Raw genomic sequence first — 21,725 nt, 5'->3', positions numbered from 1 at the left:
TAGGGGTTAAGTGACTTGCACAAGGTCACATGACTAGTTTTTTGCATTAAGCGTCTGAAGCTGTATTTGAACTCAGGTCTTCCTGAGTCAAGGGCCGATGCTCTACTCACTGGTCCACCTAGCCTCCCCAAGAATGCTATAATCTTAAGAAATGGAAGGAGCCTTAATAAATTGCCTATTCCAAGTTCTAATCCCTTGTAATATTTCCCTCTGTAATATGCTTGAAAGATAATTGTTGAGAATTATAATTATAATTATATATATATATATATATATATATATATATATATATATATAAATTATAATTGTTGAGAATTTCCAGGGATGGGAAACTCACTCCCTCAAAAGGCAGCTTATTTCATTTTTATAAACTCATTCTTAAAGGTACTTTCTTCAGATGAGCTGATTTTTAAACTTCTTGTAACTTCTTCCCATTAGTAGTATTAATTTTATCAAGTTATGTATAGTCTAGCACCACTTCCCTGAAATATGCTTTCAAATATGATTGTAGTATCAAATAACTGACAATTATCTCTCTTGTTCATAAGGATAATGTGATAGACTTTGTCAAATAGATTTTAGAAATCAGTATATATTATTCCTGCCCTGGTGGTCATCAATATCTATGAGTTAGATGAGGTGGGAAAGAAGATAACAGCTGATAAGGTCCAATGTAAAGTAAGGAGCCTAAAAAAATGTTAAAAAAATAATTTTAGCTTATGATTTAGAAGACATGTTGTATGGTTAGAAGCCAGGATTCTGTAACAGTTCTACAAAATAGAAGAATAGTAATAACCAGATTTATAACAATGTCTGAGAGGGATAGTGAAAAATGAAGTACAGGGCTCGACTTCATTAATTTGGTTTAAAGGTGAGTGATGTAGGATTGATCTTGACAAAATTATTATATATTCTCATTGGGTTAAAGGTAATGTGTATTATCATTTAAAAATTCATTAACTTCTAACTTAAAAAAATTGAGTTCTAAATTCTTTCTCTCACATATTGAGAAGGAAGGCAATATGATGTCCATTATACATATGAAGTCAGACAAAACATATTTCCATATTAGATATGTTGGGAAAAAAATAAAAAGTAAAAACAAAATTGCTTCAAACTGTAATCACATTTAATCATTTCTCTCTCTGGAGGTTGATAGTATTTTTCTTTTCTTTTAGCTATAATTTAGTATTTCATTTTTCCCCAATTACATGTAAAAACAATTTTTAGCATTCATTTTAAAACTTTGAGTTCCAAATTTTTTCCCTTCCCCTTTCCCAAATGCCCTCATTGAGAAGGTAAGCAGTTTGACATTGGTTATACATGTATAGTCATGTAAAACATATCCATAATTGTCATTCTGTGAAAGAAAACATAGAAAAAAACTTCAAGAATAATAAAGTAAAAAAAAATGCTTCAATCTATATTCAGACACCATCCATTCTTTCTCTGGGGATGTATAGCAGTTTTCATCATACATCCTTCAGAGTTGTCTTGATTCATATTGCTAAGAATAGCTATTGTTTTTTTCCATGTAGGAATGTTAATAGTTCAGCTTTCATAAGTTCCTTATGATTTCTCTTACTTCTTGTATCTGAATGTCAAATTTTCTATTTAACTCTGGTTTTTTCAACAAGAATGCTTGAAAGTCCTCTCTTCCACTGAATGACCATATTTTCCCCTGAAACATGATACTCAGTTTTGCTGGGTAGGTGATTCTTGGTTTTAATCCCAGATCCTTTGCCCTCTGGAATATCATATTCCAAGCCCTTCGATCCCTCAGTGTAGAAGCTGCCAGATCCTGGGTTATCCTGATTGTGTTTCTACAATATTCAAATTGTTTCTTCCTGGCTGCTTGTAATACTCTCTCCTTAATCTGGGAATTCCAGAACCTGGCTATAATATTCCTAGGAGTTTTCTTTTTGGGATCTTTTTCAGTAGGTGATCGGCAGATTTTTTCAACCTCTATTTTGCCCTCTGGTTCTAAAACATCAGGGCAGTTTTCTTGGAGAACTTCCTGGAGGACGATTTCTAGGTTCTTGCTTTGATCATGGCTTTCAGGTAGTCCAATAATTTTTAAATTATCTCTCCTGGATCTATTTTCCAGGTGAGTGGTTTTTCCCATGAGATATTTCACATTGCCTTCTATTCTTTCATTTGTTTGGATCTGTTTAACAGCATCTTGATTTTTCATAAAGTCATTAGCTTCCATTTGCTCCAATCTAATTCTGAAGCAATGATTCTCCTCAGTTAGCTTTTTAGATTCTTTTTCCATCTGGCAAATTCAGCTTTTTAAGGCATTCTTCTCCTCATTTGCTTTTTGAGCCTCTTTTGCCATTTGAGTTAGTCTATTGTTTTTCTGCCTATTTTTTTTTTTTTGGAGGATGATTGGGGTTAAGTAACTTGCCCAAGGTTACATGGCTAGTTTTTTTTTGTGTGTGTGTGTGTGTGTGGGTGTTAAGTGTCTGAGGCTGGAACCGAACTTGGGTCCTCCTGACTCTGGAACTGTCGCTTTACTCACTGTGCCACCTAGCCTCCCTAGTCTATTTTTTAAGGTGTGATTTTCCTCAGTCAGGCTGTTGACTCTCATTTTGTAATTTTCTTGCATCGTTCTCATTTCTCTTCCCAATTTTTCCTCATCTTTTCTTATCTGCTTCTTAAGGTCCTATATGGCCTGTAACCAGCTTGTATTTTTCTTTGAAGCTCTTGGTGCAGGAGTTCTGACTTTACTGTCTTCCTCCTGTTCTATGATTTGCTCCTTTTTGTCCCCAAAGTAGGAGTCTAATGTTGGAATCTTTTGTTTGCTGGCCAATTCCTGCCAGCCTGCTGGGCTATCCTCAGTGGGAGGTTAGCTTCTCTGTGTCATTTTGTGCGTTCTGCAGCTCTAAAGTTTGTTTAGAGTCCCCTTTTTACATGGATTGGGGAAGGTGGTAGCTGGAGCATCAGGGATGTCCTGCTTCTACTCTGCCATCTTGACTCCCCCTACTTTGTTTTTTAATGAGTTATTTTCTTCAGTATTTTTTTGAGTCTCCTTGACCAAGTTGTTGACTTGTTTTTCATGATTTTCTTGTATCACTTTCGTTGCTGTTCCCAATTTTTCCTCTACCTCTCTTACTTGATGTTCAAAATCATTTTTGAGCTCTTCCATGACCTGAGATCAATTCACATTTTTCTTGGAGGCTTTGAATGTAGAAGCTTTGACTTTGTTGTCTACTTCTGACTGTGTGTTTTGTTGTTCCTTGTTACCATAGTAATTTTCAATAGAATTTTTTCATGTTATTTGGTCATTTTCTTTGCCTATTAATTGACTTTTTTTTCTTTAACGTGTGCACTTTTATTTGAACTGGTCTTAAGTCAGTGTACAGGTAAAGCTCCTCCCCTCCCCCAAGTACTGGCACAAATCTCAAAAGGGAGACTATAAAAGTCCTCATTCACATCTCTGTTGGGGGCAGGGAGGGAATTTAGGGAGCCATTCCATATGGCTGACAATTAAAAAAAAGGAATAAGTATTAAGGTGGAAGATACAAAAAGTTTTTTTTTTTAAGGATTACATAATTTACACTTAATGCCATACTAGTACCTTCCCCCTCCTCCTCCCCCTCGGGATCTGTTACATTGCTCCTTGATAGCCTTCACAGAGGCCTGTAACTGTCACAATGCATTAAACGGTTTTTGGAAAAAACAAAACAAATGTACAATTAGAGTCCGGAAGATGCCCTGGAGAACTTTGGGGATGTTTGCCTCCAACATACCTAGACTGCTCATCACCTTCACCATTCCAGTTTTTAAATCCTGAGTCAAGCGCCAAAAAAAACCAAAAACCCAAAAAACGAAAAACCAAAACACAAAAACAAATAAAGTCATGCCAATCTCATCCCCTTTTTTGGGCAATTATCATGTCACATGTCACACCCTTTGACAAAAAAAAAAAATAAATTAAAAAAAAAACACAAACAGTCCATTTAGAAGCATTTGCGGTGGACAATGGAGGGCCCAGATTCATCATACTCCTGCTTGCTGATCTAACATCTGCTGGAAGGTGTACGGAGATGCCAAGATGGAGCCTCCAGTCCAAACACAGTATTTGTGCTCAGGTGGGGCAATGATCTTGATTTTCATTGTGCTGGGAGCTAGGGCTGTAATCTCCTTCTGCATCCTGTCAGCAATGCCTAGGTACATGGTGGTACCACCTGACAACACAGTTTTGGCATAAAAATCCTTACAGATGTCAACATCACACTTCATGTTTGAGTTGAAGGTAGTTTCGTGGATTCCACAGGATTCCATACCTAAGAAAGATGGTTGGAAGAGAGCTTCTGGGCACCAGAACCTCTTGGTGCCAATGGTGATAACCTGACCATCAGGGAGCTCATAGCTCTTTTCCAGAGAAGAACTGGATGCAGCGGTGGCCATCTCCTGCTCAAAGTCTAGGGTGACATAACACAGCTTCTCCTTGATGTCACACATGATTTCCCTCTCAGCTGTGGTGGTGAAACTTTACCCTCTTTTGGTCAGCATCTTCATGAGATAGTCTGTCAGATCACAGCCAGCCAGAGGATGGTGTGGGGAAGGGCATAACCTTCATAGATGGCACAGTGTGGGTCACACCATTACCGGAGTCCATCACAATACCAGTGGAACGACCAGAAGCATACAGGGACAGCACAGCCTGGATGGCAACTTACATGGCTGGGGTATTGAAGGTCTCAAACATAATCTGAGTCATCTTTTCTCTGTTGGCTTTGCCGTTCAGGGGGGCTTCTGTGAGCAGCACAGGGTGCTCTTCAGAGGCCACACAAAGCTCATTGTAGAAAGTATGATGCCAGATCTTCTCCATGTCATCCCAGTTGGTGACAATACCATGTTCAATGGGGTACTTCAGGGTTAGAATACCTCTCTTGCTCTGGGCCTCATCCCCCACATAGCTATCTTTCTGGCCCAAACCCACCATCACACCCTAATGTCTGGGGCACCCAGCAATGGAAGGGAAGACAGCCCGAGGGGCATCATCTCCTGCAAAGCCAGTTTTGCACATTCCAGAGCCATTGTCAACAACAAGAGCAGCAATATCATCATCCATGGTGAACTTTGAAGTGGCAAGTTTAAACCCTTAAGAGAAGAGGGCATGGGGGAGGCAAGTGCACTGCTAGGTGGAAGAGCTCACAGCTCCTATTAATTGACTTTTAAGTCTCTGTTAAAAGTAGAGTTATACTTCCAGGGTGGAGGGACACTATTCCAAGCTTCAGGGGTTCTATGCCTCTGTTTTCAGAGATACTTTTATGACCCTGTAATTTTTCAGATCCTCCAAGGTGGTATGATCTGAGGAGAGGTGTTTACTACTCTCCTTGCCTATGCTCTACTCTGTGATTGACCAGGAGCCCTCTTTTCTGCTCTGGAGCTGTGAGGAGTACCCCCTCCACTGCTGCCACAAACTGTACTGTTTTAGGGCTCCTCCTAACCCTGGAACTGCCCCCCAGGAGTGTGATCTGGATCCAAGTATGGGCAAAGCATCAGAGTTCTTCCTTAGTGCTAGCAAAAAGACCTCTATAATCTCCTTCTGACAACTTGTTCAACCAGCTTACCCTCAGTGGGCTGAGAGCTCCAGAAGCAATCTCTGTTGCTGCTGATCCAGTCACTCCCAAGGCCTGCCCTGGTTTGCTTGGGCCAGTGCTGTGTTGGTGTGACTTGAGCTTCTCCCTCATCTTGGTGCAAAAGACCTTTCCTGCTGACCTTCTAACTTGTCTTTGGTGTCTGGGCTGAGAGGTCTGGAAAGTGCCATTGTGGTTTTGTTTTGTTTGTTGCCCTGAGGCCTGCTCCAGGTTTGCTGGGGCCTAGTTTTCACTGGCATGACCTGTGCTAGACCGTACACCTGTCTCACCCTGGTGCAATAGATTTTTCTTGCTGATTTTCCAGCTTGTCTTAAGCTGGAAATTTGTTTGACTCCATCTTTATGTGGGTCTTCCTGCACTACAATTTATTTAGAGTAACTTAGAGCTTTCAGGAGAATCCCTGCTTTTACTCTGCCATCTTGACTCTGCTTCTGATTGTACTTTTCAATATAAGTCTTTTGGAATGGTATTTGATCATTGTCTTGATCGGAGTAGTTAAATCTTTCAGGAAGTTATCATTACAACATTGTTATTATTGTTAATAATGTTCTCCTGGTTTCCTCACATCACTTTGCAATAGCTCATATAAATCTTCCTAGGATTTTTCTGAAACCATCCTGCTCATGGGTTCTTATAGGATACAATAGTATTCCATCAAAATCATATACCACAATTTCTTCAACCATTTCTCAAATCAGGAACCTCCTTTCAATTTCCAATTACTTGCCACCAGAAAAGAGCTGCTATAATTATTTTTGTACATATAGGTCTTATTTTTTTTCTTTTTGTAGATCTCAGAGCAAGTAGTGATATAGTTGGGTCAAAGGGTATGCACAGTTTTAGAGACCTTCTGACATAGTGTTCAAATTGTTCCCATAATGAGACCAAAAACTTATGGGATACAGTGAAAGTGGTTCTTAGGGGAAGCTTTATGTCTCTGGATGCTTATATGAATAAAATAGAGAAAGAGGAGATCAATGAATTGGGTATAAAACTAAAAAAAACTAGAATAAAAACAAATTTAAAATCCTCAATTAAGTACCAAATTTGAAATACTGAAAACCAAAGGAGAGATTAATGAAATTGAAATTAAGAAATCTATTGAATTAATTAATTGAACTAGTGAATAAAACTAAGAGCTGGTTTCATGAAAAGAAAACCAATAAAATTGATAAACCTTTGGTTAATTTGATTTAAAAAATGAGAAGAAAACCAAGTTACCAGTATCAAATATGAAAAGGGCGATTTGCCACCAATGAAGAGGAGATTAAGACAATAATTATCAATTATTTTTGCCCAACTATATGACCTTAAATTTGACAATCAGTGAAATGGATGGATATTTACAAAAATTAAAATTGCCCAGATTAACAGAAGATGAAGTAATATACTTAAATAACCCCATCTCAGAAAAATAATTTGAACAAGCCATCAATAAACTTCCTAGAAAAAAATCTCCAGGATGAGATGAATTTACAAGCTAAATCTATCAAACATTTAAAGAACAATTAATTACAATTCTATATAGACTATTTGGAAAAATTGGTGAAGGAGTCCTACCAAATTCTTTTTATGATACAAATATGGTACTGATACCTAAACTTGGAAGAGTTAAAACAGAGGAAGAAAATTATTGACCAATTTCCCTAATGAATATAGATGCAAAAATTTTAAATAAAATATTAGCAGAAAGATTACATCAGTTTATAATGAGAATAACATACTTTGATCAGGTAGGATTTTTACTAGGAATGTAGGGCTGGTTCAATATTAGGAAAACTATCAGTATAATTGATCATATCAACAACAAAACTAGTAGAAACTATATGATTATTTTGATACATTCAGAAAAAGCCTTTTGACAAAATACAACACCCATTCCTATTAAAAACACTAGACAGCATAGGTATAAATGGAGCCTCCCTTAAAAGTATAAGTAGCCTCTACCTAATCAGCACACTTTATATGTAATGTGGATAAGCTAGATAGATGCATTTCCAGTAAGATCAGGGATGAAACAAGGATGTCTATTATCACCATTATTATTTAATATTGTACTAGAATAGTTAGCTTAGCAATGAAAGAAGAACAAGAAATTGAAGGAATTAGAATAGGCAAAGAAGAAACTAAGTTATCACTCCTTGCTGATGATATAATGATATACTTAGAGAATACTAGAGAATCAAGTAGAAAAACTACTTGAAATAATACAAAAACTTTATCAAAGTTGCAGGATGGAAAATAAACCCAAATAATTCATCAGCATTTCTATATATTACTAACAAATCCAAACAGCAAGAGATATAAAGAGAAATTCCATTTAAAGTTATTGCAGACATTTAAAAATATTTGGGAGTCTATCTGCCAAAACAAATCCAGATACTATATGAACATAATTACAAAGCACTTTTCATACAAATAAAGTTAGATCAAAGTAATAGGAAAAAAATACCCATCAGTTGCTCTTGGGGAGGCTGAGCTAATATAATAAAAATGACAATTTTACACAATTTAATCTACTTATTCAGTACCATACCAATCTAACCAAAAAATATTTTATAGAGCTAAAAAAAATAATATCAAAATTCACCTGGATGAACGGAAGATCCAGAATAGCAAAGGAATTAATGAAAAAAAAATATTAGAGAATGTGGCCTAGACATACCAGATCTTAAATTGTATTATAAAGCAGCAATCATCAAAAACTACTTGGTACTGGCCAAGAAATAGAGGGATAAATCAGTGAAATAGGTTAGGTACATAAGACACAGTAGTCAATCATTATAGCAATCTAATGTTTGATAAGCCAAAAGACCCTAGCTTCTGGGTTAAGAACTCATTATTTCACAAAAACTGCTGGGAAAATTAAAAAATTCTATGGAAGAAATTGAGCATAGACCAATGTCTGACACCATATAAAAAATAAAGTTCAAGTGGGTATATGATTTAGATATGATGGCTGATACTATAAGTGTGTTAGGGGAACAAGGAATAGTTTATCTGTCAGATTTGTGGAGAATGGAAGAATTTATGATCAAACAAGAGATAGAGAACATTATGAAATGCAAAAGGGAAAATTTTGATTATATTAAATTTAAAAGTTTTTGAACGAACAAAGTGAAGATTAGAAGGGAAACAAAAAATTGGAAAGAATTTTTATAGCCAGTGTGTCTGATAAAGACTTCATTTCTAAAATATAGAGATAACTGAATAAAATTTACAAGAATACAAGTCATTCCCCAATTTATAAATGGTCAAAGGATATAAACAGGCAGTTTTCAGAGGAAGAAATTAAAGCTATCTATAGTCATATGAAAAAATTCTCTAAACCACTATTGATCAGAGAGAGGCAAATCAAAACAACTCTCAGGTACCACATCACACCTATCAGATTGGCTAACATGATAAAACAGGAAATAGTAAATGTTGGAGAAGATGTGGGAAACTTGAAACACTAATTCATTGTTGGTGAAATTGTGCAATTTGGAACTATGCCCAAAGGGTTATAAAAATGTGTATACCCTTTGACCCAGCAATACCACTTCTAGGGCTATATCCCAAAGAGATCATACAAATGGGAAAAGGACCTACATATATAAAAATATTTATAGCATCTCTTTTAGTGGTGGCAAAGAACTGGAAATTGGGGGTATACCCATCAATTGGGAAATGGCTGAAAAAGTTGTCTTATGTGGATGTAGTTGAATACTATTGTGCTATAAGAAATGATGAATAGGCAGACTTCATAACAACCTAAAAAGACTTATATGAGCTGATGTTGAGTGAGGGGAGCAGAACCAAGAGAGCATTGCACACAGTAACAGCCATAGTGTGTGATAACTGACTTTCAAAGTCTTAGCCTTTCTGCTACATCCTAAAACAATTCCAGAGGACTTATGAAGGACAATGCCAACCATGTCAAGAGAACCATTAAATCTGAATGCAGAGTGAAGCAGACTATTTTTTTTGTTGTTTTTTCTTTCTCATGGTTCCTCTATTCATTTTAATTCTTCTATACAACATGCCTAATTTGAAAATATGTTGAATAGGAATATATATGTAGAGCTTTTATCAGATTGCATGCCATCTTTGGGAGGGAAAAAAGGAGGAAGAGGGAGAAAATTTAAAACTTATGGAAGTGAATGTTGAAAATTTAAAAAATAAATAAATTAACTTAAAATCATTCCTAGAGTGGTTGGAATAGTTCTCGACTTCACTAACAGTATATTAGTGCACCTATTTTTCTACATCCCTTACATCATTTTTCACTTTCTGTTTTTTTCATGTTTGCCAAGTTGATAGATATGAGGTTGTATCTCAGAGTGGTTTTAATTTGCATTCTATAATCATTAGTGATTTAGTATTTTTCTTATGACATTTGGTAACTTTGATTTTTCTTCTGAAAATTTTCCATTCATATCCTTTGATCATTTATTAATTGGGGAATTACTCTCATTTTTATAAATTTGGCTAAATTCCTGATATATTCGAGTAACGAGACCTTTCTCAGAGAAACTTACTGTAAAATTTTCTCTAGTTTCCTGCTTTCATTCTAATGTTGGCTGCATTCATTTTTTTGCAAACCCTTTTAAATTTAATGTAATCAAAATTATGTATTTTTCTTCCCACAATCCCCACTGGCTCTTGTTTGTATTAAAATTTTCCTTTATTCATAGACCTCAACATAATTTTTCCATGCTCCCATAATTTGCTTATGATATCAACTTTTATATCTGTATTTTTGTGAAAAAACTTTTGAATTGTGTTCATATAGTCATTGGGCTTCTTTTGGCAAGCAGACTCCCAAATGCTTTATAATGTATGCAGTTATTTTAAATAGAATTTTTCTTTCTATGTCTTTCTGATGCATTTCATTGTGCATATATAGAAATGCTGATGATTGATGTGGATTTATTTTACAAATTACAACTTAGATAAAATTGCTTTATGCTTCAACTACTCTTTTAGTCGATTCTCTAGGGTCCTCTAATTATACCATCATGTTACCTGCAAAGAGTGTTGCTTTTATTTCCTTGATACTTATTCTTTTTTCCTTCAATTTCTTTTTCTTGTCTTATTGCTAGTATGTCTATGACAATATTGAATCTTAGTGTTAAAAATGGATATCCTTGCTTTACCCTGGATCTTATTGGTGAGGCTTTGAATTTATCCCCAGTACAGATAATGCTTGCTCTTGCTTTGAGATAGATACTACTTTTTCTTTTTGCTTTTTTGGAGGGCAATTGGGGTTAAGTGACTTGTTCAAGTTCACATGGCTAGTATTTGTGTTAAGTGTCTGAGGCCATATTTGAACTCAGGTCCTCCTGACTCCAGGGCCGGTTCTCTCTTCACTGTGCCACCTAGCTACCCCATAGATACTACTTATTTAGTTAAGAAGGGCTATTTTTAGAGGCAGCTAGGTGGTGCAGTGAATAGAGCAGGAGGACCTGAGTTCAAATGCAGCCTCAGACATTTAACACAAAAACTAGCCGTGTGACCTTGGGCAAGTCACTTAACCCCAATTGCCCTCCAAAAAAGCAAAAAAAAAAAGAGGCTATTTTGATTTCTACACATTTTAGTGTTTTTAAAAAGGAATGGGCATTACATTTTGTCAGAAGCTTTTTCTGCATTTATTTATTTATGCTATGATTTATTATGCTTATAGTTTTCCTAATACTGAACAAGTCCTTCATTCTTGGTGGAAATTCCACTTGATTACAGTGCATTATTTTTGTGATATTTTGCTTCAATCTCCTTGCAAGTACTTTACTTTTTTTTTGGATCATTATTCCTCAGGGAAATTGACTGCTAGTTTTCTTTCTCTATTTTAACTCTTCCTAATTTTGATATCAAAAATAATTTATGTGTCACAAAAGGAATTGGGTAGCACTCTTTTTTTAACATATTTTTTTCAAATAGTTCATATAGAATTAGAATTAATTGTTTCTTAAATATTTGGTAGAATTCACTTGTAAATCTATCTGGTACTGGGGGGGGGCATTTCTTGAGGAGTTCATTTGTGGCTTGTTCAACTTTTTTTTTTCTAAGAAAAATTTATTAAACTCTTCTGTTTCCCATTCTGTAAACCTAGGCAATTTATATTTTTGTAAAGATTCAACCATTGCACTAGATTGTTAGATTTACTTACATATTTGCTTTGATTTCTTCTTCATGTCTTTTCAATTAACATATTTCATTTTTTAATACTGGTATCTTGGTTTTCTTTCTTTTTAAAATAACAAAGTTATCAAAGGTTTATATATTTCAAACCTTTTTTCATAAAACTGTCTTCTAGCTTTTTATTAGTTCTTTTTTTTTACTTTCAATTTTATTAATCTCTCCTTTGATTTCCATTCTGGTATTCAATTGGGAATTTTAAATTTGTTCTTTTTGTCATTTTATTTCTGTTGTTGCACACACAATTCTTTCATCTGTTCTTTCTCTCGTTTATGCAGTTACACATTAAGAGATACACAATTTACTCTAAATACTGCTTTGGCTGCATCTCACAAATTTTGAAATCCTGTCTTATAGTTGACATTCTCTTTAATTGGACTCTTGATTTCTTCTGTGATTTGATCCTTGACCTACTCATTCTTTAGGATTATATTATTTAATTTTCACTTAATTTGAATTGATGTTCTAATGGCTCTTCATTAAATTTGCTCTTCATATAAATTATGGGAGCATGGAAACATTAATTTTTATTTCATTATAGTGTATAAAAGATATATTTAATATTTCTGTTTATCTACATTTTTTTTCAGATTTTTATGCATTAACAAAGGGTCAGTTTTCATGAAGGTATCATATAGAACTGAGGAGAAAGTATGCACCTTTATATTCTCATTAAATTTTCTCCATAAGTCTATCATATATAACTTTTCTAAAAATTTATTCCTCTTCCTAACTTTTTTCTTATTTATTTTTATTTAGATTTATCTAGTTCTGATTGGGGAAAGTTATAATCCTTTACTACTATAGTTTTATTGTCTATATACTTCTGTAAGTCATTAAACATTTTTTTGAAGAAATGGTTGTTTAAGTATTCTATATTCTTTTCTGTTAATCTAGGTTGTTTCTATTTAAAAAAAAAATATGCATTCACCCATTTCTCCTAAATTTTCAGTTTTACTTCCATTGAAATGAGCAAAACATCTCCTAAAGGTTGTTTTAATTTCATCTTCATTTGTGATGCATATGTCTTTTTTATTTCTTTTTTTAATCAAATTAATCAATGGTTTGTTTGCTTTTTCATAAAACCAGCTCATTAAAAAAATTCTAGTTAACTAAATTTCTTACTTTCAGTTTTTTTAAATGAAACTTTACAACTTTTTCCCAAAGTCTACCATAGAAGACTATATTGAGACCTTTGATGAGAAAGCAACTTCTCATGATATACAGAATCATAATCCATCGATGAAGTCAGTGGAACCAATGGGAGAGAGATCAATGAGTACTAGATTTTAGAATTAAAAATAAAATCCTAATGGTAGTTGATGAGTTCCTATTATGGACCTGAGGTCTCCATGTGTAAAAGTGACATGAATTGTGATGCTTCACAGAGGTTTTAGAGAAGTTATGATAGGACTGAGAAAGACTTGTCAAAACTCAAAACAAATTCATACTTCTTAATGATTCATGTTTGGAGAAATTATATCAATAGGATAAATTTTTAAAAATCTCTAGGTATTAATATTTGTGATGACATAGTGGAAAGAGCACTGGAACTGGAATCACAGAATCTGAGTTTGAATCCTGGGTTAATTATTTTCTATCAGTGTGACCTTAAAAAAGTGCAATAGTCTTTAGAACTTTTGCCCTAAGGCCCAACATACACAAAGTTTAAACCAGTTCAATACAATCTACCATACTCACTAGCTGGCCTCAGATACCAGCCCATGCCTTACTTTCACATTCAACACAGCCATCTTGTGATGAGCCAACCTTCTGATCTCCAGCTCCTTCACTTCTACTTTCTAGCTTTTGGACACGGTAATCAAGTTAATACTAAAATTATTTCTATGGTGGATATGTCAGTTGACTGTCCTATATATCAATTTACTATCTCTTAGACTCCCACAATTACAGCTTCTTTCCCTGTGCACAGTTCCCATCATGTGTTATCTTCCTCTATTAAACTGAAAGTTCCTTGAGGTCAGGATTATCTTTTTTTTATTTATAATTTTTGTTTTAAATAGTACTTAATGTGGATATTGTTTTATATATTCCATCTCTGGACAAGAGTTATTTAAGTGTAATAAATACCAATCCATATCTTATTCCTGGACATCATCTTCTGAACTAGCAAGTCATTTCCTTTTACTTACTCAATATCCTCAACCTACTTAATCCCCTTTTACAACAAAGAGAATTTAAGCAATACCCAACCAACAGTGACCATATATGACAATTTTCTTGTGTGTATATGTTTTCCTTATTATTTTAATTATCATGATTGCAACAGTACATTTTTATTATATTTTCAGTGTAAATATATAATATTTAAATGCATAGTGGATCTTTTATCTTTTATGTAGCTATTTACCCTGATCCCTCATAATTTTTAGTCTTCTCCCTCTTCCCAAATTATATATAATTTGTATTTATCTGAATGTATGATATAGTATCCCATTAAAATGTAAGCACCTTGAAGAATACAGACTTTTTTTTTTGCATGCACACCACCTAAGTGTTGCCTTGTCTATTTAATCTAGGCATTGAATACATGCTTGTTTAATTTAATGGAATTTATTCACTACCTTGAATATTACTTACCATTTGAATTATTGGTTCTATTACTCTGTATCCCTTGAGGGAAGAGTTGGTATTTTTTTCTTTACATTTTCTTGAATACCTAAAATATCTTATACATAGTAAGTACTTAATAAGTTTGCTGAATAGATAATTAATAGAAAATGTGTTCATAATTCCAAATGATTAACTTATTGCCTACTTTTTGATCATGAATCATTCATGTAAAAAGTGGTTTGGATAAGGTTCTTTTAAGAAATATACTTCTAATAGTTGAGATATTAAGACCAAATTCCATGTGTCAGGGTAAATCTTGGAAGAAGCAAGACAGGAAGAAAGCAAGTTAACAACTGCATACATCAATAGAAAGCAATGTCAGAAAAATTAGGTGAATCTAGTCCAATTCTATGAAAGCTGGCCATTTGGAGGGCATTGTCCATCACCTGGCACAGTGTATTTGATTCACTGATGTTTGATTGCTGAGAGATTAAATTCTAAATCCTGTGGCATGTGCTGTCAGGACTGAGTCCTTCACAATATCTAAAGATCTCTGCTCAGTATGGGTACTAGCTACTGTTGCAGTCATAGCTTCTATGCACTTTAGTAGATGGTTTTCTGAGTTGCTGTAGTAGATACTTTCTAATACTGTAAGAGGACAGTGAATTCATCATAGTTGATATTCCCTGTGAAAATGCAGATCATACTCTTTTCATTCTGTTATTTTGTAGTTTCCCTTAGTCAAAGAATTAATAACTAAATGACTAATATATCAGTGATTTAATTGTCATCCGAAAGTCCAGGCAATTATCTAGGCATAACCCTAGCAATCAGATAAGTCTCCTGCTCAAATTGGATTTGAAGCCTTTGCTGGATGGCAGAATCTCCTAGAACCTATGCCATATAAGAAATAAAAATCATTATCTGAACCCAGTATTGTCTTTATGCTTTGACAAAGAGAGAGTGGGGAACTTGGCAGGAGATAGAATGGAAAAGGAAAGGTTAAAAGCAATTTGGAGTTAGGACTAAGCTGTGATTTTGTGAGTTAACGATGAAGTGATTTTTGATTGCAGCTGGTTCCAGAAGACATTAAAGAGATGTAAGCAAATTTTAAAGGGTAAAAGATTCACTTGCATTAGCTGACATTTGTCAGTTTTCTAGGTTTAATATGTCTTCCTATAACAAAGCAGTTTAAAAGGATCCCTTATACTTTTTTTTTTGGTAAAATACAAGACATTATATCAGGAAATGTTGAAATGAGTTTAAATCAACAAGATTTTAAAATCAAATTGACTTGTCCTCAAAGTGAGTTAAAATCAAAATGAGTTACCATCAGTGCGAGTCCAAATTGGGTCATGTTAATAAAATAGGAAAAGCGTGAGCAACCTGATGAAACTTGGCAGTTTCATCATCACAAACATTCCCTGGTGAGATAATGAACTTGACAATAACTCTTCATATTCTTAAGATATGATAGCACAAAGTCATTATAGGAAATATCAGAATGATGGCAATTCATACCGACTACAATATCATTCCAAAGTGATTCAGATCACCTGTGATTGATGCATTATTGGAAAGTGAGTTCTCTTTCAGTTCTATGCATGAATACCACGAATAATAATAATGAGGAGCTACCTTGGGTTATATCTGAGTGGTGCTAGAATCAAAATTATAATGGTTGAATTATAAAAAATGGTCATCCAGAGTTAGCTTCAATACTTCCCTATTTCTCATCAGAAAAAACAATATAGAATTCTCAGCAGAGACAACCCCCCCTCCAAATATGAATATTATCTATTATCTATTTCATTTCTTCAAGACCTAGTAAAATTTTTATTCTTCTACCCCATGTCCAAATTCCTATTCTGCTCAGAGTATTTCCCTCCTTGGAATGAGCAGCATGCTGAGGAATTCTAGATGTAAAGCCAGAGAGGACCTTAGAAAAGAAATCTAAACATGACTTTTAGTGAGGAAACTGACACTAAGAAAAGGCAATTAATTTGCCCCAAAGTCTCAAGCATAAAAAGAAAAGAGTTAATATTTGAACCCAGGTTCATTTCCAAATCTTACACCATGTTACCTGACTCTGGGTGCCATCTCAAATGGCTCAGAGCACCAATATGGTGTTTCCTGTTTGTCTATTCTGTCATGCTTCAGCATTTTCCAGTAGGCAAACCTTTCAAGCTAGAGAGGGAAGACTGAGTCAAGATATTAGGTTTAGTATCATATTTAGAAAAGGAAAGGACCTTTGAACTTCTCTTGCTCAGTTTCCTCATTTTGAATATGAGATAACCAACATCTTCAGAGTTTGTGACTTGCTCAAGATTACACAGATACTTAGTGTTAAAGGTAGACTTTTAATTCTTCTCCTGAGCACAAAATCCATTGCACTTTTTAAGTTGGGTTTGCAAATTATATGGTGTTTACTTAGATAAACTTTCTTCTTCCTCAGTTGAGCCAAGATAACCCTGCCCTGTAATACATTTTAATTAAATATTTCAATTCATTAAGCTTAAATTTAGTTAAATTATTATTTATTAAATTTAATAAGTACCTACTCTATGCCAGATACTAATAACTTTTTTTTGGAGGGGCAATTGGGGTTAAGTGACTTGCCCAAGGTTACACAGCTGGTAAGTGTTAAATGTCTAAAGTCGGATTTGAACTCAGGTTCTCCTGACTTCAGGGCTGGTGCTCTACTTACTGCACCACCTAGCTAACCCTCAAGGATCTTAAAATCAAAAACAGAATCACGTCATCAGGGGTATCCTGTTCCTTAGAGCTCAAACCAAGCAGATAGGCTGATGAAAAATGCAGATTAAAAGCAAACTATTAGCTAAAGTTTCCAAGTTTATCCGTATATGAAGGAAAACTTTGGGAATTTAGTATTCTATTCTTGGGCCCTCTAATCAGAGGAGGGAGTAGGCTGAGGGAGTTGGAAAGGTATTGAGCATCCAATGTTGAGTTAAACTCCTTTGACCTGAGTGACTTTGGAATGATATTGTAGCCAGTATGAATTGACATCTTTCTGATATTTCTTACAATGGCTTTGTATTCTCATATCTTGAGAATATGAAGAGTTATTGTCAAGTTCCTTGTTGAGACACTGTCCATTTGAAAAATCTCATTGATTTCATTCAGATATCTGCTGTCTTTGACATAATTTACTTTTCATAGAATAGGGAGAAATTTTTACCAGAATAAATGGAATGCAATGAAGGGTGCTTGTTTGGATTTTAGCCCATATGCAAACATTGGTATAAGTAGACATTAAATATTGGATCTGCATGTTTGAAACACTCAGGGACCAGTGAGAAAAACTCATATAGAACCTAAGTATGAATTAGAATCACAGAAACAGACTCACCAAGCACCTGATTAAGAAGTAGAGCTCTTGGGGCAGCAGGGTGGCTCAGCGAGTAAGAGAACCGGCTCCAGTGTCGGGATGACCTGGATCGAATCTGGGCTCAGATACTCAGCACCACACCCAGAAATAACTGGCCGTGTAACCTTGAGCAAGTTACTTAACCCTGATTGCTTAAAAAAAAAAGAAGTAGAGCTCTTGAATTTTTCTTAAATAGTGATTATTGTAGTCATATAGATCCTAATTATAATATACATTAAGTGAGTAGATATTGTTCTCTATCTATCTATCTATCTATCTATCTATCTATCTATCTATCTATCTATCTATCTATCTATCTATCTATGTTACACCATGAACACCTACGGTTGGATCCAGGAATTTGAGACAAACCAAAGTATAAACAAGATGGTGTGCTTTGAGTCCAACAACAAGTGTAGTCATTGGAAGAGGGTCATCAGTGGGATAATCAAACTAGACCAATAAAATCAAAAGTCATAGGTAGCCTGCAGAAGGGGAAATGTGAGTTGCTCATTATCTTGCTCATGGGACCATCTTTTATTGTAGAGTATTATGATCTATTTATCATTCTGCTTAGTATAGCACAGTAGTTTGTTTGTTTTTGATTAAAATATGACTTTGTTTTTTTTTTGCTCAGGATGCCCCAACTTGGAAATCTCCAGACCCTCATCAGCTCTTGTCTGCTCTATCATCATAACATTTTAATTCTTCTCCCTGCCACAATTCTCTTAGCACTCCAATTCATGATCCATTTAGATCCAAAGTGATTTTCCTAAAGTGCAGGTCTGACTAGGTTATACCAACTTCCCTTGCTCCATCATTAAATGCCTGTCTTCCAACGGCTTCCTATTGCCTTCAGAATCAGATAGAAAATCTTATTTTTGGCATTCTTAACTCTTCCCACCTGGACTCTTCCTACATTTCTAGGCCTCTTATACTTGACTCTTGTCCACACACTCTAAAATCTACCTATACTGCCCTACTTGTTCTAACTCATCCATGACAGTTCATCTTTTGTCTCCATGCATGTGAGCTGGCTGTCTCCTATCCCTGAAATGCTTTCTTGGGGAGCTTCTGAGCCCCTTGATAGTCTTTTTCACTTACTTTGTAACCCTCAGTGCCTTGACATATTAAGCACTTACATGCTCATTGACTACCTGAATGATTAGGAGGACTAAAGGAGATTATTAGTGATTGACTTCCACAAGTACTAGTCCAGCAGTGAGTTGGTGGGTACTTTTAGTATGCTAAGAATTCCTTTTAGTAAACTGTTAAGCCCTCACAAAATATCCAGTATTAGAAATATATCTGGCATGTCTTGATTTACAGTGTCAGGAAATTTACTCAATATTTCTACTTTTCTCATTGGAAGTACCTTCTACCTCTCATATTGTCTAGTTCCTCCCAGAAATGCCATTTTTAAGGTAGAGAACCCTGCTAAGTCATGTCTTTATTCTTTCCAGGCTGCACCCCTGACTTTACAGTTTTCTCTTTCACACTCCTGCTGAATACCCCCCTGCCTTATTCCTAGTGCTTCCTTTCTCACCCTCACCTCATGGCCCCTCATTTTTTAACTTCTTTATATGTGTTGTCTTTTCCCTTTAAAAGGTAAACCTTTGAGAGCAGAGTTTGTGTTTCTGTCTGGTTTTATTTGTATTCTCAGAAGCTAGTGCAATTTCAGATTCACAGTAAGTCTTTTAAAAATATATATATTTATTGGGGGCGGCCAAGTAGCACAGCGAGTAATAACACTGGCCCCAGTGTCGGGATGACCTGGAGAATGAATCCAGGTTCAGACACTTAGCACCCACCCAGAAATAACTGGCCGTGTAACCTTGAGCAAGTTACTTAACCCCAATTGCATATATTTATTTATTTACTTATTTTTAGTTTTCAACATTCATTTCCACAAGATTTTGAGTTACAATTATTTTTCCCTTTCTTTCCCCTACCTCCTACCCCAAAAATAGCAAGGCTATTGAATACTCTTTCTCCCAGTCTGTTCTATCTTATATTCTCCCCCATCACCCTCCTAACTTTCTAGTAGGGCAAGGTGGTTTTCTGTACTGCAGTGCCTGTATATCTTATTTCCCAATTGCATGTAAAAAAAAATAAACATTTGTTTTTAAAACTTTGAGTTCCAGATTTTTTCCCCTTCTTCCATTCTTACCCACTTCCACTGGGAAGATAAGAAATTGAATAGGGCAGAGCCAAGATGGCAGTGTAGAAGCAGGAAAAACTCCATGAGCCCTCCCCATAACCACCTCAAATACCTATAATATATGACTCTAAACAAACTTTAGAGCTACAGAACCCACAAAGTGACAGAAAGAAACAAATTTCCCACAGAAGGCAGCCAAGAAGGCCAACAGGAAGGGTCTATCCCAGTACTCTGGGAGCAGAACCCATAACTGTGTGAGCCAGTGGTTTTAGCTTCAGGGCTGTCACACTCAGCTATGGCTGGAGGGACTGCAGGAGAGTGGATCACCAGCAGCTGTTGCAGTTTCCAGAAATATCAACCCATAAATGCAAGAGCCTGTGGAGGCTTCAGTAAAGGCACCCAACCAATAGATCCTGCAGCTGTGAAAAACCCAGAAATTTGGGACAAAGCTCTCCTCTCTGGAAGCAGAGTTTTACTGTGGCAAAAAGCTCAAAAGTAAAGTAATTGAGTGGCAACACGAGCAAGCAAAGGAAGCACAGCAATCTGACTTAAGATTACTTTTTTGGGGACAAAAAGGATCAAAACATGAAATAGCATTTTGAAAACCAAATAAGAGAATAGCATTTTGAAAACCAAATAAGAGAATTGGAAGAAAAATTGGGAAGAGAAACGAGAATAATGCAAGAAAATCATGAAATGAGAGTCAACAGCCTGATTGAAGAAAATAATACCTTAAAAAATAAACTTAAACTAACTCAAATGGCATAACAGGCTCAAAAAGCCAATGTGGAGAATGCCTTAAAAAACTAAATTTGCCAGATGTAAAAAGAATTTCAAAAGCTTACTGAAGAAAATAATGCCTTCAGAATTAGATTGGAGCAAATGGAGGCTAATGACTTTATGAGAAATCAAGATACTATTAAACAGATCCAAACAAATGAAAAAAATAAAAGGCAATGTGAAATATCTCATTGGAAAAACCACTGACCTGGAAAATAGATCCATGAGATATAAAAAAATTATTGGACTACCTGAAAGCCATGATCAAATTAAGAACCTAGAAATCATCCTCCAGGAAGTTCTCAAGGAAAACTGCCCTAATGTTTTAGAATCACAGGCCAAAATGGAATTTGAAAGAATCTAGCAATCACCTCTTGAAAAAGATCCCCAAAAGAAAGCTACTAGGAATAATATAGCCAGGTTCCAGAGTTCCCAGATCAAAGAAAAAATGTTAGAAGCAGACAAGAAGAAATACTTTGCATATTGTGGAAATGCAATCAGGATAACACAGTATCTGGCAGCTTCTATATTGAGGGATTGAAGGGCTTGGAATATGATATTCTGGAGGGCAAAGGAGCTGGGATTAAAACCAAGAATCACCTACCCAGCAAAACTGAGTATCATGTTTCAGGGGAAAATATGGTCATTCAATGGAATGGAGGACTTTCAAGCATTCTTGATGAAAAAACTAGTTGAAAAGAAAATTTGACATTCAGATACAAGAAGCAAGAGAAACATGAGAAGGTAAACAGGGAAGAGAAACCATATGTAACTTATCAAAGTGTAACTATTAATGTTCCTACATGGAAAAATGATAATTGTAACTTATGAAACTTTTCTCAGTATGAAAATAGTTGAAGGGGATATGTATGTATATATGTGTGTGTGTGTGTGTGTGTGTCTATATCAGAGAGTATATAGGCATATGATTACATATGTGAATGTTTCTATATATGTTTACAGTTATACATAGAGGGCACAGGACCCATTGTAATGCGAATGTAAATTTTAAAGATCTTCCCTGCCCCTAGGCTAA

The sequence above is a fragment of the Petaurus breviceps genome, unplaced genomic scaffold (assembly GCF_028583685.1).
Source record: "Petaurus breviceps papuanus isolate PSGF00001 unplaced genomic scaffold, PetGlider_PUasm1.0 140, whole genome shotgun sequence".
Classification (NCBI taxonomy): Eukaryota; Metazoa; Chordata; class Mammalia; order Diprotodontia; family Petauridae; genus Petaurus; species Petaurus breviceps.
This window is presented reverse-complemented; position numbering follows the sequence as displayed.